Source organism: Monodelphis domestica, chromosome 2, assembly GCF_027887165.1.
Source record: "Monodelphis domestica isolate mMonDom1 chromosome 2, mMonDom1.pri, whole genome shotgun sequence".
In the NCBI taxonomy this organism is placed as follows: domain Eukaryota; kingdom Metazoa; phylum Chordata; class Mammalia; order Didelphimorphia; family Didelphidae; genus Monodelphis; species Monodelphis domestica.
Genome location: NC_077228.1, coordinates 85,398,514 through 85,413,377, shown reverse-complemented (window position 1 = coordinate 85,413,377; position 14,864 = coordinate 85,398,514).

Genomic DNA, 14,864 nt, shown 5'->3' with positions numbered 1-14,864 from the left:
AGAGGATGTGGCAAAATTGAGACACTAAAGCACTGCTGGTGGAGTTGTGAATTGATCCAACCATTCTGGAAGACAATTTGGAACTATGCCCAAAGGGTGTTAAAAGACTGCCTGCCCTTTGACCCACCCTTTTGACACTGCTGAGTTTGTACCCCAAAGAGATAATAAGGAAAAATATTTCTACATAAATATTTATAACTTCACTCTTTGTGGTGGCAAAAAATTAGAAAATGAGGGGATGCCCTTTGATTGGACAATGGCTGAACAAATTGTGGTATCTATTGGTGCAGGAATATCATTTGACTAAAAGGAATAATGAACTGGAGGAATTCCATTTGAATTGGAAAGACCTCCAGGAAGTGATGCAGAAAGAAGGAAAAGAATCAGGAGAACATTGTACACAGAGACTGATACATGGTGGCATAATAGAATGTAATGGACTTCTCTACTAGCATCAATGGAATGATCCAGTTAAATTCTGAGGGAATTATGAAAATGAATACCACCCACATCCAGAGAAAGAACTGAGGGAGTAGAAATACAGAAGACAAAAACATTTCCTTGATCATGTGGGTTGATGGGGATTTGATTGGGGATATAGACTCTCAATGATCACTCTATTGCAAATATTAATAATATGGAAATAAGTCTTGATAAATGATACATGTAAAACCCAGTGGAATTTCTCATTGGCTACAGGAGGGAGGAGGAAGAAGGAGAGGGGAAGAATATGAATTGTAACCATGGAAAAAAATTCTAAATTAAATAAATCAATTTAACAAAGAAACTAATTAAAAAAAGGCTTTTCCCTGTACTCTTTAATCTCAGGGACTTCTTTCTGAGATTATACCCAATTTGTTCTATATAAATCTAGTTTGTTAGAAGTTGTTGGCATGTTGTTTTATTCAACTGACTATGAGCTCTTTGAAAACCAGGGACTATTTGTTTTTATATGTTTTGCATTTTTATCCATTTCCATCTCTTAGGACAGTACCTGACACATATAGGTTCTTAGCTTTACACGGAAGCTATTTATAATCTCGAGGAAATGTTGCATTTAGTCCAATGTTTTCTAATATCTTTAATAAAAATTGGCGTTGTGTTTTATCAAAAGCTTTTTCCCTGACTTCTATTACATTAACTAGTATTTAGAAAATGTTTGTTGACTCACTGAATGACTGAAACAAGTATAGAAAGGTTATGTAGAAAGTGCTATGGTATTCAACTAAAAGTATAACTAATATGTCTCATGATAAATGCTGCAAATGGACAATAAACTATTTGTAGAATTTAGAAAATAAAGGCCTCATTGGATCTGAGACATTATGAGGATTTTTTTAATGACCCCCTCCTGGATCAATGCCAGAAGGGCTTGCATAGTTCAATGGAGCTACGAGCTATGCCATGCAGGGTTACCTAAGATTGACATATCAAAGAAAAGAGTTCAGACAAAAAATGATCCACTGAAGAAAAAAAATGGTAAACCATTCCGGAGTTTTTGCTAAGAAAACCCCATGGACAGTACTAAAATGATAAAAGATATGACTTTGGAAGATGAGCCCTTCAGGTTGGAAAGTATTCAACATGTTATATGGGAAGAGCTGAGAACAACTTCAAATGGCTCCAGAAAAAATGAAATTGCTGGGCCAAAGTCAAAAGGAAGCTTAGCTGTGAATGCATCTGGTGATGAAAGGAATGTCCAATGCTGCAAAGATCAATATTGTATAGGTATCTGGAATGTAACATCTATGAAGCAAACAAAGTAAGCTGGATATGACTAAACTGGGTAGAAAAGATTAAACATAGGTATCACATATGTCAGTGAACTTAAATGGTTGAGAGGGAATGAATTTAATTCAGATGATCATTATATATATTATTGTGGGCAAAAATCCTTGAGAAAAAAATGAAGTAATCCTCAGTCAATAAAAGTATGAATAAATTAGTATTGCAATATAATCTCAAAAATTACAAAATGGTTTCTATTTTAATCCAAAGCAAACCATTCAACATCACAGGAATACAATGCTGTAAGCACGGATGCTGAAGATGTCAAATTTGCTCAGATCTATGAAGATCTAGAAATAACACCAAAAAATGTGACATTCATCATGGTAGAATAATATGCCTGAATATTTCCTGAATAACAGGAAAGTTTGGTGTTTGAGTACAAAATGAAGCAGGACAGAAGCTAATAGTGTTGTCAAGACAACCTGCTGATCAATGCGAACACTTTCAACAACTCAGGCTGCAACTCTACACATTAACCATCACTAGCTGGTTAATATTGAAATCAGATAGATTACATATTTTCCAGTAAAAGGTGAGGTTCTATACATTCAGTTAAAGAAGATATTAAACAGACTGGCTCATGATCTTCTTAAAGCAAAATTAAGATTTAAATTGAAGAAAGTAGGAAAAACCACCAGACAATACAGGGACAACCTAAATAACATCCCTTATGAACCTCATATGGAGATGATGAATAGAATTAAAGAATATGATCTAATATTTAGAATGGCTCAAGAATTATTGACAGAGGTTTGCAATATTTTACTGGAGACAGCAACAAAAATATTCCAAAGGAAAGTAAGAAAACAAAATGGTTATCTGATGAGGCTTTCCAAATAAAAGAGGAAAGAAAGAAAGAAAGACAAAGGGAAATGAGAAAGATACCCATCTGAATGTTGAATTCCAAAGAATGGCAAGGAGAGATAAGAAAGTTTCCTTAAATGAGCGATGGCAAGAGGAGAAATCAATAGAATGGAAAAGACAAGACATATTTTTAAGAACATTCAAGGCATGCAACAATGGGCATAATGAAAGTCAAAAATGTTAAGAACTTGAAGGAAACAGAAGAGTTTTAGAAGAGGTTGCATGATACATCAAAGAACTATATAAGAAAAGTTTTAACATCATTGATAACCATGAAGGTAATGTTACTGTTTTAGAACCAGACATTCTGGTGAATAAAGTGAAGTGGACCTTAGGAAGCATTACAAATAATAAGGCCAGTTGTGTCAGAATTCTTGCTGAGTTATTTAAAAATCTAAAAGATGATACTGCCAAGTATTATACTCAATACACCAGCAAATTTAGAAACAATAGTGGCCATTGGATTGGAAATGAAGATTTTACATTTCAATCCTTAAAAAGGGCAATGCCAAGGTATATTCAAATTAACAAATAGCTGGGCACATTTCACACACCAAAAAAGAGATGCTTAAGATTCTGTAAGTTAGGTTTCAGCAGTAGGAGAACTGAGCATTACAAGAAGAGCCAGCTGGTTTTTGAAGAGGCAAAAAAAGCAAGAAATCGTATTGCCAGCATTCCCTGGATTATGTAGAAAGCAAAAGAGTTCCAGAAGAAAACATCTACTTCTGCTTCATTGGCTAAACTAAAGCATTTGACTTCATAGACAACAAAAAATGTGTGAAGTTCTCAGATTAAAGTACTAGATAAACTTATTTGTTTCCTGAGGAATCTGTATGCAAGTTAAGAAGCAAAAGTTAGAACCAGACATGGAACAAGTCATTTGTTTAAGATTGGGATAGGAGTTTAAGACTATATATCATTACTTTATTTATTGAACTTATATGGAGATTACATCATGAAAATGTCAGGTTTGATGAATAAAATGCCAGAATTAAGATTGCTGGAAGAAATATCAACAATCTCAGATATATAGACAAAGATGATACCACTTTGATAACAGGAATTGAAAAAGAAATAAGAAATCTCTTGATGAAGGTGAAAGAGGAAAGTATAAAATGGGTATGAGACTTATTATCAAAAGAGAAAAAAACTAAGTTTATATCAAATCATCCCATGAGTTCCTGGCAAATAGAGGGAGAAGAAATGGAAGCACTGTGAGATTTTATATACTTAATTGGTCCTAAAGATCATTGCAGACAATGACTGCAGCCATGAAATTAAAATACACTTGCTACTTGAAAGGGAAGCTCTGGTAAATATTGAAAGCATACCAAAAAACAGAGACATCATCTTTCTGACAAAGGTCAATATAGTAAAACTGTTTTTTTTTTTCTATTAATAACATATGGTAGTAAAATGTTGGATTCCAAGGAAAGCTGAGTAATAGAGAATTAATGTGTTTTGTTTTTCATTTTGGTACTAAAGTTTTCAGAATCAAACATTAAAGTAATCAAATCAGGCAGTACATTAATTCAGACTATTCAATGGAAGGATAAGTACTGAAGCTAAAGCTTAAATACTTTGGCCTCACAATGAAAAGACAGGACTAATTGAAAAAAATAATCCAAAGAGTAAAGTCAAAAGGGGATGTGAGGATGTCATAGATGCAATGAACATGAGCTTATAGAGATTTGGGTAGATAAGGGAGGATAAAAAGCCATGGCTTCCTATGTATGATCCATGAGATGATGGTGGTAAAATTGGACAACAACTCATAATTACCTTAAATTTCTCCCTGAAAAAGGTTGCATCATTTTAACATAAGCATATTTTAACATAAGTGATGTATGTCCATATTTTTATAATATACTCAGAAGAATTGGAGTTGATCATTATCCAAAAGATCATCCAGAAAGGAGGGAATGTGAAGACAACATATCATGAATAAGGAATTATGAAATTAAAATAGTATAAAAGGTACTATCAAATAAGTATATGATGAAAACTATAGCCTGGCTATGTGATTGATGATGGCCATCCCTTATTTTCTATTTATATAACCATTATATCAAAGTAACTAAAGGAAATCTATTTGGATGTTAGGGGGGCCTTCTGTCTAGTAGTTAGGGGAAGATATATTCAAGAGATATATGGTAGGGAGGGCAGCTGGGTAGCTCGGTGGGCCTAGAGATGGGAGGTCCTAGATTCAAATTTGGCCTGAGACACTTCCTGGCTGTGAGATCCTGGGCAAGTCACTTAACCCCCATTACCTAGCTCCTACTGCTTTTCTGCCCTGAAACCAATACACTGTATGAGGTGGAAGGTAAGGGTTTAAAACAATGTGATACAGGAAGGTGAGTATGGGTGGGCTGTAATTTTTAATATCAATGAGATCTTAAATCTATTGCAGTGCTGTAATAATACCCTATGAATAAATTAATAAGAGAAAATGCCATTAAAAAGTTATATACTTATATATAATTTTTAAATGCCTTTTCATATTATATATATATGGGGGGTTGGTGGGTATGGGGGGGTTAGTTCCCTTTTTAAAGCCTTTATATGCTCTTTTCCTGGTAAGAAAGCTAAAATGAATGAATCCTATTTTCCCATAGGTATTAAAATGATATAAAAGCTATGCTCAAATTCTCATGCCTCAGTATGAGAGGAACATTATTCTTCAGTGGTGTTCACTACTTTTTAATTAATTTCTCAGCAGTATATTAATTAGTCAACTATAGTGGTCTAGAACTCTTTGATACTGGATAATGAGATTAATAATAGATTTCTATCAACACTCCCAAAGCTACAACATGTATCAAGTGCTTCAAAATTGTAAAACCTGTAAGTCATATAAAAAAGCTTTCAGATGTCTATGGTTAAGTGGATGTCAACAGGATTTGCACATTACACTAACTAATTTTTATAAGGTGAAGGTCTCTGAACACAATATTCCCAAATTCAGTCTGATATTTGTTGTTCAAAGATCAGCTTGTGCAAGAATCTTTTACAATAATGTCACATGCTTTCTCTTTGGAAGTTATTTAATGTTAGCTTGAGCCTGATGAATGAGCTAGATAAAATGCATATACTTCAGCGTTGCACAGAATCAGGAGGAGTAGGGAAACTAGTCATGAAATCTAGCCAAAACAGGGAAATAAAGACTTAGTGTAGAAAAAAACCAGCAAGCATTTTCCTTACAGTCCGTATAGCTTTCAGAAGAAAAGGCCACTGTCACAAGGTCTGATTAAAACAGAAATAAAAATATAGAAATTCTTAATAATAAAGATTATTTGTTATCCTTTTATGTGTAGACACATTATGATTCAACACTTGTATTGATTATTGGTATAATTTTATTCATCATATTTGGGTTAGATTTTATTTGTATAATAAAAGCTTAATTAGAAACTAATTCTACCAATGGAAGTTTATAATTGTTCCATAATTAATAATCTTAAAGAATTGCCTTGATCTATGAGTATGTATGAGAGGTGTAGTCTGAGCACCATGATTTCTTGATTTCCTATCTATACATAAATGGAAAGATATATGTTTATATGTATGCATCCATATATGAAATATACATGTGTGTAATTCATATATGCCTATATACATTTATAGTTGATCATTGAAACACTGTTAAATTGTATATGTATATTATTAACACATATACATAAATATATATTAACTATATATACAGAACATTTTTATATATCTTTATATCTCTATCGTTTCTTTGTCTGTCTGTCTGTCTGTCTGTGTAATTACTCAATGCTTCAGGTATCCAAGATGTTATTTGTCAAGGTGTTAAGGGTGGCCCTTATACTTATATAGCGCCCCCCCCCCCCATTTAATACCTTGTTGTAACAATTTCCCATTGGTCAGCACCCTGGAGAGCAGCTGTCTTACACCTAATTAGGGTGGTCTCCAGATAACAAACATTCAATATTCTGCCATAACCTTCAAATTAATTAAAAACAAATTTCAAAGATAGTTCAATTTCCCTGATTCCTGTAATAACTGATGGTAAGGTATTGGTTTTTCTTTTTTTTTTCTGATTATGCTTTAGAATGAAAGCAAAGTGAAGGATATGAATAATTCAAGGAAATGTAGACTGGAATGTTTATTAACAATATATCACCCTGTGATTAAAGGAACTTGTAGGTTTCTCATTGGTTTGTCAGAAAAATAGTAATAAATAAAGTGAAATAAATGAATGTTACTACAGACTTCCAAAATTGGAAGGTGGTACCATTACTCATACTGCATCAGTAGGTAGATAAAAAAAAATAATAAAATCTAAAATAGAAAGTTGCCAAATGATTCACATACCCTAACTGTGCTATGAAGAGGTCATCTCCCATGTCATCTTCCTCTACAACAATGGTCATTGGGTCAATGGCTTACAGCAATGATGGAGAACCTCTTAGAGATGGAGTGCTTGCCCACCTTCCCAGATCAAGTGCAGAGCCATTTCCCTAGAAACTGAGTGTTGCCCTTAGCCCTCCCCATCTTTCCCTCTGCCCCCTTATCCCAAGGGAGGCAGGAAGTTCTCCCATTCAGCTTCTGGGCAGAGGAGCATGTGATGAGAGGCACTTGTGGAGAGGATGAGGGGAGTTGCCCTAGTGCTCCATTCCCCTCCAGTTCTGCTCCCCTCCAGCTACATGCTATAAAAATTAAAATTAATCTTAATAATAAAAATATTATATTTTAAGAGATTTATTAATGATCATTAGAAACAAACAAATAAAAGGTATACAAAATAAAACCACATGGCCATGGCAAATCAGCCTATTAAAACCCCCACTCTTACCACCACCATCCTTGTCAGGAAGCCTAAGAGGCTGAGCAGGACTGCCCACTGAATTTATCCCCTGTCTACAGGAAGTACAAAATGACAGGAAATGTAGTTCTTTTTTAGGGTAACAGATTTTCAATTATATAATGCCATGCTGTGAGCTATGCTCCCATCAAACATAGGTCCTCTCTTATCCCACCATGGGAATCACCTTCACCACAGACTCAACAAGCTGCCATCTAGGTCATCCCCTCACACAGCATGTGAGCCACTCCCCACACCCAGCACCTTACTCCAGACAGTGGAGGAGAGAAGTGCTCCCAGTGGGCTGCTGGGCAGAGGGGTGGGTGAAGTGAGGAATGTCTTCAAGAATATGGAAAGGGGGAAAGGGGGAGGAGAACATATCTGTCCCAGTCCTAGCTTTCTAGTAACCAACTCTGATGGGTGCCTGAGCATGCCCACAGAGAGGGCTCTGTGTGCCCCTTTGGGCACATATGATAGAGGTTCACCATTACTGCCTTATTGTCACTCTCAATTTAGAAGGGAATTATTTTCTGATATTAAATTTATTTATCTGAGGATTACCTTCCCTCTCCTACTAAACCTGTTTTAAAAAAAAATGATTCAGGTGTGTGTGTGTGTGTGTGTGTGTGTGTGTATACTAATTGCCATAGCACCAATTTTGGTATGTTTGGAATAGGTGATTAAATCATAGTTATGGGTCTGCTGACCCACATCATTATGGTGAAGATGTAACCTCCAAAAAATGTGCCTGATGATCCTATAAATTAAATGTGAGTTCTTATGATATGAGAGCAGAAAGTTATACTTCTATGTGTTGACTTATACTCACTGTCAAAAGACTTTAGTCAAAAAGACATTAGTCAAAAGACTAATATGTGCTGAGGCTAATAATGAATACTATGACAATAACAACAATCACATTCTGGGGAAACAAAGAGGAGATAGAGAGAGCTCCAGTATGGAGTCAAGTGGGATCTGTAATGATGATTGACAGAGAAAAAGGAAATCCACTCACTACCTGTTAAATTTTTCTTCTTTTTCCCCATCATGAAAAAGAATAAGTCCAAACCAAGATAAACCAGAAAATGAAAACGAGGGATCTTGAATTCAAAATGATTGAGAAAAGGCCTCTGAAATACATTTTATGAGAATGCAGGATCATAATAATTGAAACTGAAAGAAAACTCCAGAGCAATCTAGACTTATGTATCCATTTGTAAAAACTTTTTTGCTATATTTTAAAGGAAATCTACAGAGAAGACTATCTTTTACTATTCTTGCATAACAAACCACAGGAAGCATTTCATATTATATCATCTACTCTATACATATTGCATACCATATAACCCACATGCCCTTAAACAAATTCTATCTCCCACATTTACACCTTTGCATGGGGTATTCCAAAAACCTAAAGTAAAGACCCTTCTTAATTGCAACTCTCAGAATCATTAATATTCTTTGAGATTCAACTTAGGAGCTATCTCCTATGACTAACTTTTCCTGGTGCCTATAATTGTTTTTTTTCTGTTTCCTTTTACAAATAATAATAGTATTTATCTTTTTTAAATAGCCTATACTGAATGTAAAATGGAGTCTCCTTGAGGTCAAGGGATTTTCTTCATCTGTAAACATCTTCACTGGTTAAATTAGTGCTTTACTAACTCAGTAATTCAATGGAAGAATTAAATTCTTTTTCAACTGAATTAAATAGAATTATGTTTTTTTCCACTCTTTGATATCCTAATGAGAATTCTATGCTGACCTAAAAGCTCTTCTATGTTAATGCTTATTCTGTACAACAACAACAAAAAATGCCCTTTGGACAAAGCATTCCCTCAATATCAGGCAATCTTCATTGTGCAATTTATAGATACCAACTCTTTTCCATAGTGCCTGTTAAAGTAAGGTGTAATTTCCTTTTTGGTTTTGCACAAATGGTTGAGTTGGCTTGAGAAACATGGATTTAGACCTAATGGATATATCAGAGGCATTCTAGTCCAGCTGTTTTAAATTCTAGAAATACAGAGGATTTGACTTTGCTTAGGATAAGGATTACTACTATATTGGAGTGGTATAAGGGAAATACATAAATAGAAGATAGATAGATAAACAGAACATTTATTATGTGCTTAGTATGTGTCAGTCACTGTGCTAAATGCTGTATAAGTATAAAGAGTTGGTAAATCAAGTCATAAGCCTTAAATGTTCAATATGGCCTCTCAATGGAATGTCAATGTACTTTCTATTGTACCATACCATTGGAAGTCTTCATACTAAGCTTGAATCTTGACTAATTGAGGTTAAATTGGAGGATATTCCTATGAAGATATGATTTATACTTAACTCTGAGGTCCTTTCAAATTGAGATTTTGTAATTCTATTATTTACTCTATGATATTGCATCTTCTCTTTTTCATAGTAGTGCATTATATTAAATCTTAAAGTAACTTAAACATATGGTCCAAGTGATGAGTAATTAATAAGTTGCTGTGCTTTAAAAGGTTCAATTTCAAGTGTAAATGTATTACTCTCCTAAGAACAGTTGTAATTATTCTATATTCACAAATTCTCATTCTCACCATTTTAGCATTTGCCTTTTAAAAATAGTGCTTAAAAGATGTCACCAGACTTAAAATGAAATAAGAATCAAATATAAAATTTGCCCTTTTCCCTCCACTAAAAGAGATACTGAGAAACGTTCTTGGGTCAATTTACCTTTGTTGTTGTCCTCAATTTTTCTATCCTACTTATTCTTATAGACAAGCTAATTAAATTTGTCAAAATTTCTTGTTATTATCACAAAGAACTTAAAGGATAATAACTTACTCAATAAGACATGAAAAAGCCATTTCCTAACTATATAGGCTTCTATGGTTCCTTTACCAGATTTTTAGTAATCCGTGTTTGGTAATTAGGTAAGAAGAACATCTATTTACTGTGTTCAAAGTGAAGAAAATGTCTAATGGCTGTACCTTTGCTGCCATCTAGACTTTGAATGAACAAGACACATTGAAGACTTTTAGGGGTGTAAAGTTTTAGATATAAAAAATATATTCCAGTAAAAAAATGCCTCAGCAAAATCCCATCACATTTATTTTACCCTTATTAGCAAATGATCATAGTCCCAAAACAAATTCAAAAAAGGGATATTTTGATATCTAAAGAAAGAATGCATATAGAGTCAGTCCATATCATGTAATAGAGGGGGGAAAGGTAGAAAGTCAAAACAGGAAATCAGTTTAAATTGTCCTAATATTGTAAGAGATATTATTGAATAATCATCATTGTTGTTTAATATAATAAAATATTTTTATTTGCATAATTTGAAACTGCAAAGTATGATTGCTCTTAAGGTCTGTCCAAATAAAAATTGATCCATGTCTATGCATTCTTCTTTTTAAGAGAATTCTCATTCACATTCACATCTACTAAATCATGGGCTTTGGATAAGTAATTGTATTTTCTCCTCCCTCTGACTCTTCCCATATTATCTATATTTTCAATACCAGATAAATAACTTCTCATAGTCTATTGTTACTTTTTATTTAATAAGGAGTCAGGTGTCACACTTCAGTATATGCTCAAACAATTGCCATTTATATATTGGTCAACATGAAAAACAAATAAAATCTGAAATATAAAATCTTTAATGTCATTTTTTTTTGCAATTTGTTGTGATAAATCCCAAGCTTAATTCTCCTGAGTGCAAGGCATATACTAAGCTACTTAAACCTGCTACCATCATTTGGAATTTTTTTTTTTATTGATGCCTGGATACTAGTAAGCTTCGTTTTCAAATACCTTATTTTTTACTCACTGGCATAGATGTTTAATGTGTGGATGGCATTACATAATGACTACAGAAGCAGATTTGGAGTGAGAAAGACAATAATTCAAATCTTGCTTCCCTTATTTTCCTTGAGTCTTAGTTATTTCATCAATATACTGGAATATAAATATTATTAAAAAAGAGCTATGATGAGAATTGTATTTAGTTAAATGTGTAAAATATGCTTTCCCAAGCTTTAAAGCCTCATTTTAAGGTGCTAGACAGGGGAGGAAAGATATGGGAACTTGATCCTGAGGCAATCCATTCCAATTCCAGTCAAGAATTTGGGATTTTTTTTTTCTTTTTAATACTCTCTTAACATCAAACTTATATTACAGAGTTTCAACTGTAATTTTCCAGGTCTTGTCCTGTAAAGCAGAAGAAACAAATGTATTCCTTAATCTACATGATCTCTTCCACATAATCCTTTAAATAAATTGAGAACAGTTATTGTTCTGCCATCTGTCTTTGAATTGTTTATTCTCCAGACACTTCATTGCTTGATTTTTCAAAAGACACATATGACATGGACTCAATGCATTTGTTACCCTGCTTCTCTTTTTCTTCATGCCCTGTAGGCTATAAATATCCCTTTTAAATCACGACACAAAAAACAAACACAATCTTCCAAGAATTGTATCTTCTTACTCATAATACTAAAATGTAACAGAGCATTATTTTTTGTTTCCATTAAGTGATGTTGATGCATACTGATGTTGATCTTGTTATACTATTATCCTTATATTTTTTGAGAAAAATATTCACTGATTATTTTTCTCTCCTTTGGAAGTTGATTTTTTAATATGATTGTGAGGGATAAAAACATTTAGAGAACCTAAAAACAGTGGCTAGGATTACTGTCTACCAGGTACCACAATAAACATTGTTCATAACAAGATAAAAATGGCACAGCTATTGCTGTCAGGCAATGTAAATTCTAATGGAAGAGCAATGCATATAATGGAAATGTGACCTTGGTAGAGTGTTCTGTTCTTACTAGTTTGTTTGATAGCCTTCCTTAATTAATTTCATTCTTTGTAACATTCATTTTAAAAATTTCGAGTTCCAAATTACCTATCTCCCAACCTGCTCCCCTCTCTGAAATGGAAAGCATACAGATATAAATTTTACCTCTGAAATCATGTAAAATATTTTTTCATATTAGTCATTTTATGGAAGAGATTTCAACCAGAAAAAAAAGAAAAGGAAATATATTATCTTTTGGTCTGCATTCAGATTCCATCACTTCTTTCTCTGGAGATGGATGGAATTTTTCATCATGTCTCTGGGATTATCTTGGATTGCTGTATTTTTTAAGTACATTTATTTATGTAATTTAAAATATTTTCCCAAGGCTACATGAATCATGTTCTTTCCCTGCCCCCCCAACCCATGCCATAGCCAACAAACAATTCCACTGGGTTTTACGTGTGTCATTGACTAACACCTATTTCCATATTATTAATATTTGTACTAAAGTGATCATTTAGAGTCTACATCATCAATCATATCCCCATCTACCCATGTGATCAAGCAGTTGTTTTTCTTCTCTGTTTCTACTCCCACAGTTTTTTCTCTGGATGTGGATAGCATTCTTTCTCATAAGTCCCTCAGAGTTGTTCTGGATCATTTAATTGCTGCTAGTAGAGAAGTCCATTACATTCAACTGTACCACAGTGTATCAGTCTCAGTTTACAGTGGCCTCCTGGTTCTGCTCCTTTCACTCTGGATGATTTCCTAGAGGTCGTTCCACTTCACATGGAATTCCTCCAGTTCATTATTCCTTTGAGCACAATAGTATTCCATCACCAACAGATACAACAATTTGTTCAGCCATTCTCCAATTGAAGAGCATTCCCTCATTTTCTAATTTTTAGCCACCATGAAGAGCGCAGCTATGAATATTCTTGTACAAGTCTTTTTCCTTATTATCTCTTTGGGGTAGAGATCCAGCAGTGGTATGGCTGGACCAAAGGGCAGAGAGTCTTTTAATGCCCTTTGGATATAGTTACAAATTGCCTTCCAGAATGGTTGGATCAATTCACAAAACCACCAGTAATGCATTAATGTCTCATTTTTGTTACATCTCCTCCAACATTTATTACTTTCCTTTTCTGTCATATTATCCAGTCTGTTAGGTGTGAAGTGGTACCTCAGAGTTGTTTTGATTTGCATTTCTCTGATTATAAGAGATTTAGAATATAGTTTTGATTTCTATATCTGAAAATTGCCTATTCATGTCCTTTGCACATTTATCAATTGGGGAATGGCTTGATTTTTGTACAATTGATTAAGCTCCTTATAAGTTTGAGTAATTAGACCTTTGACACAAGTTTTTGTTATAAAGATTTTTTCCCAATTTTTTGTTTCCCTTCTAATTTTGGTTGTATTGGTTTTGCTTGTACAAAACCTTTTTAATTTAATGTAAACAAAACTATTCATTTTGCATTTTGTAATATTCTTGGTCTGAAAACCTTTCCTTTCCCATAGATCTGACAGGTAAACTATTTTATGTTTGCCTAATTTAGTTATTGTTTCCTTCTTCATATTTAAGTCATTCACTCATTCTGAATTTATCTTGGTGTTAGGCTATGAAATGTTGATCTCAACCTATTCTCCCCCATACTGTTTTCCAATTTTCCCATCAGTTTTGTGAAATAGTGGGATTTGGCCTGAAAATCTGGGATCTTTGGGTTTATTGTATACTATCTTGCTGATATCATTTACCCCAAATCTATTCCATTGATCCTTCCTTCTTTCTCTTAGTCAGTTCCATATTGTTTTGATGACCACTGCTTTATAGTACAGGATTTTTTTTCATTATTTCCCTTGATATTCTTCATCTTTTGTTATTCCAAATGAACTTTGTTATATATATTTTTTTCTAATTCAGCAAAAATGTTTCTTAGTAGTTTTATAGGTATGGCACTGAATAAGTAAAATTAATTTGAATAGAATTGTCATTTTTATTATGTTAGCTTGTCCTACCCATGATCAATTAAAGTTTTTTTCAATTGTTTAGATCTAATTTTAATTATATGTAAAATGTTTTGTAGTTGCATTCATATAGTTCCTATGTTTGTTTTGGCAAATATATTCCTAAATATTTTATATTTTCTAGGGTGATTTTAAATGGAATTTCTCTTTCTAACTCTTGATGTTTGGATGTGTTGGAAATATATTAGAATATTTAGAAATATATATTAGAAATATATTTAGAAAATATATTAGAATAATTAGAAATGCTGGTAATTTGCATGAGTTTATTTTGTATCCTACAACTTTGCTAAAGTTTTTGATTATTTCCAATGGTTTTTAGTTGATTCTCTAGGATTCTTTAAATAGACCATCATACCATCTGCCAAGAGTCATAGCTTGTTCTACTCATTGACTATTTTTGTACCTTCAATTTCTTTTTTCTTCTCTGATTTCTACTGCTAGTGTTTCTCATACAATGCTAAAAGACAGAAGTGATAATGTGCATCCTTGTTTCACTCCTGATCATATTGGGAAGGCTTCTAATTTATCCACATTGCAGATGATGCTTGCTGA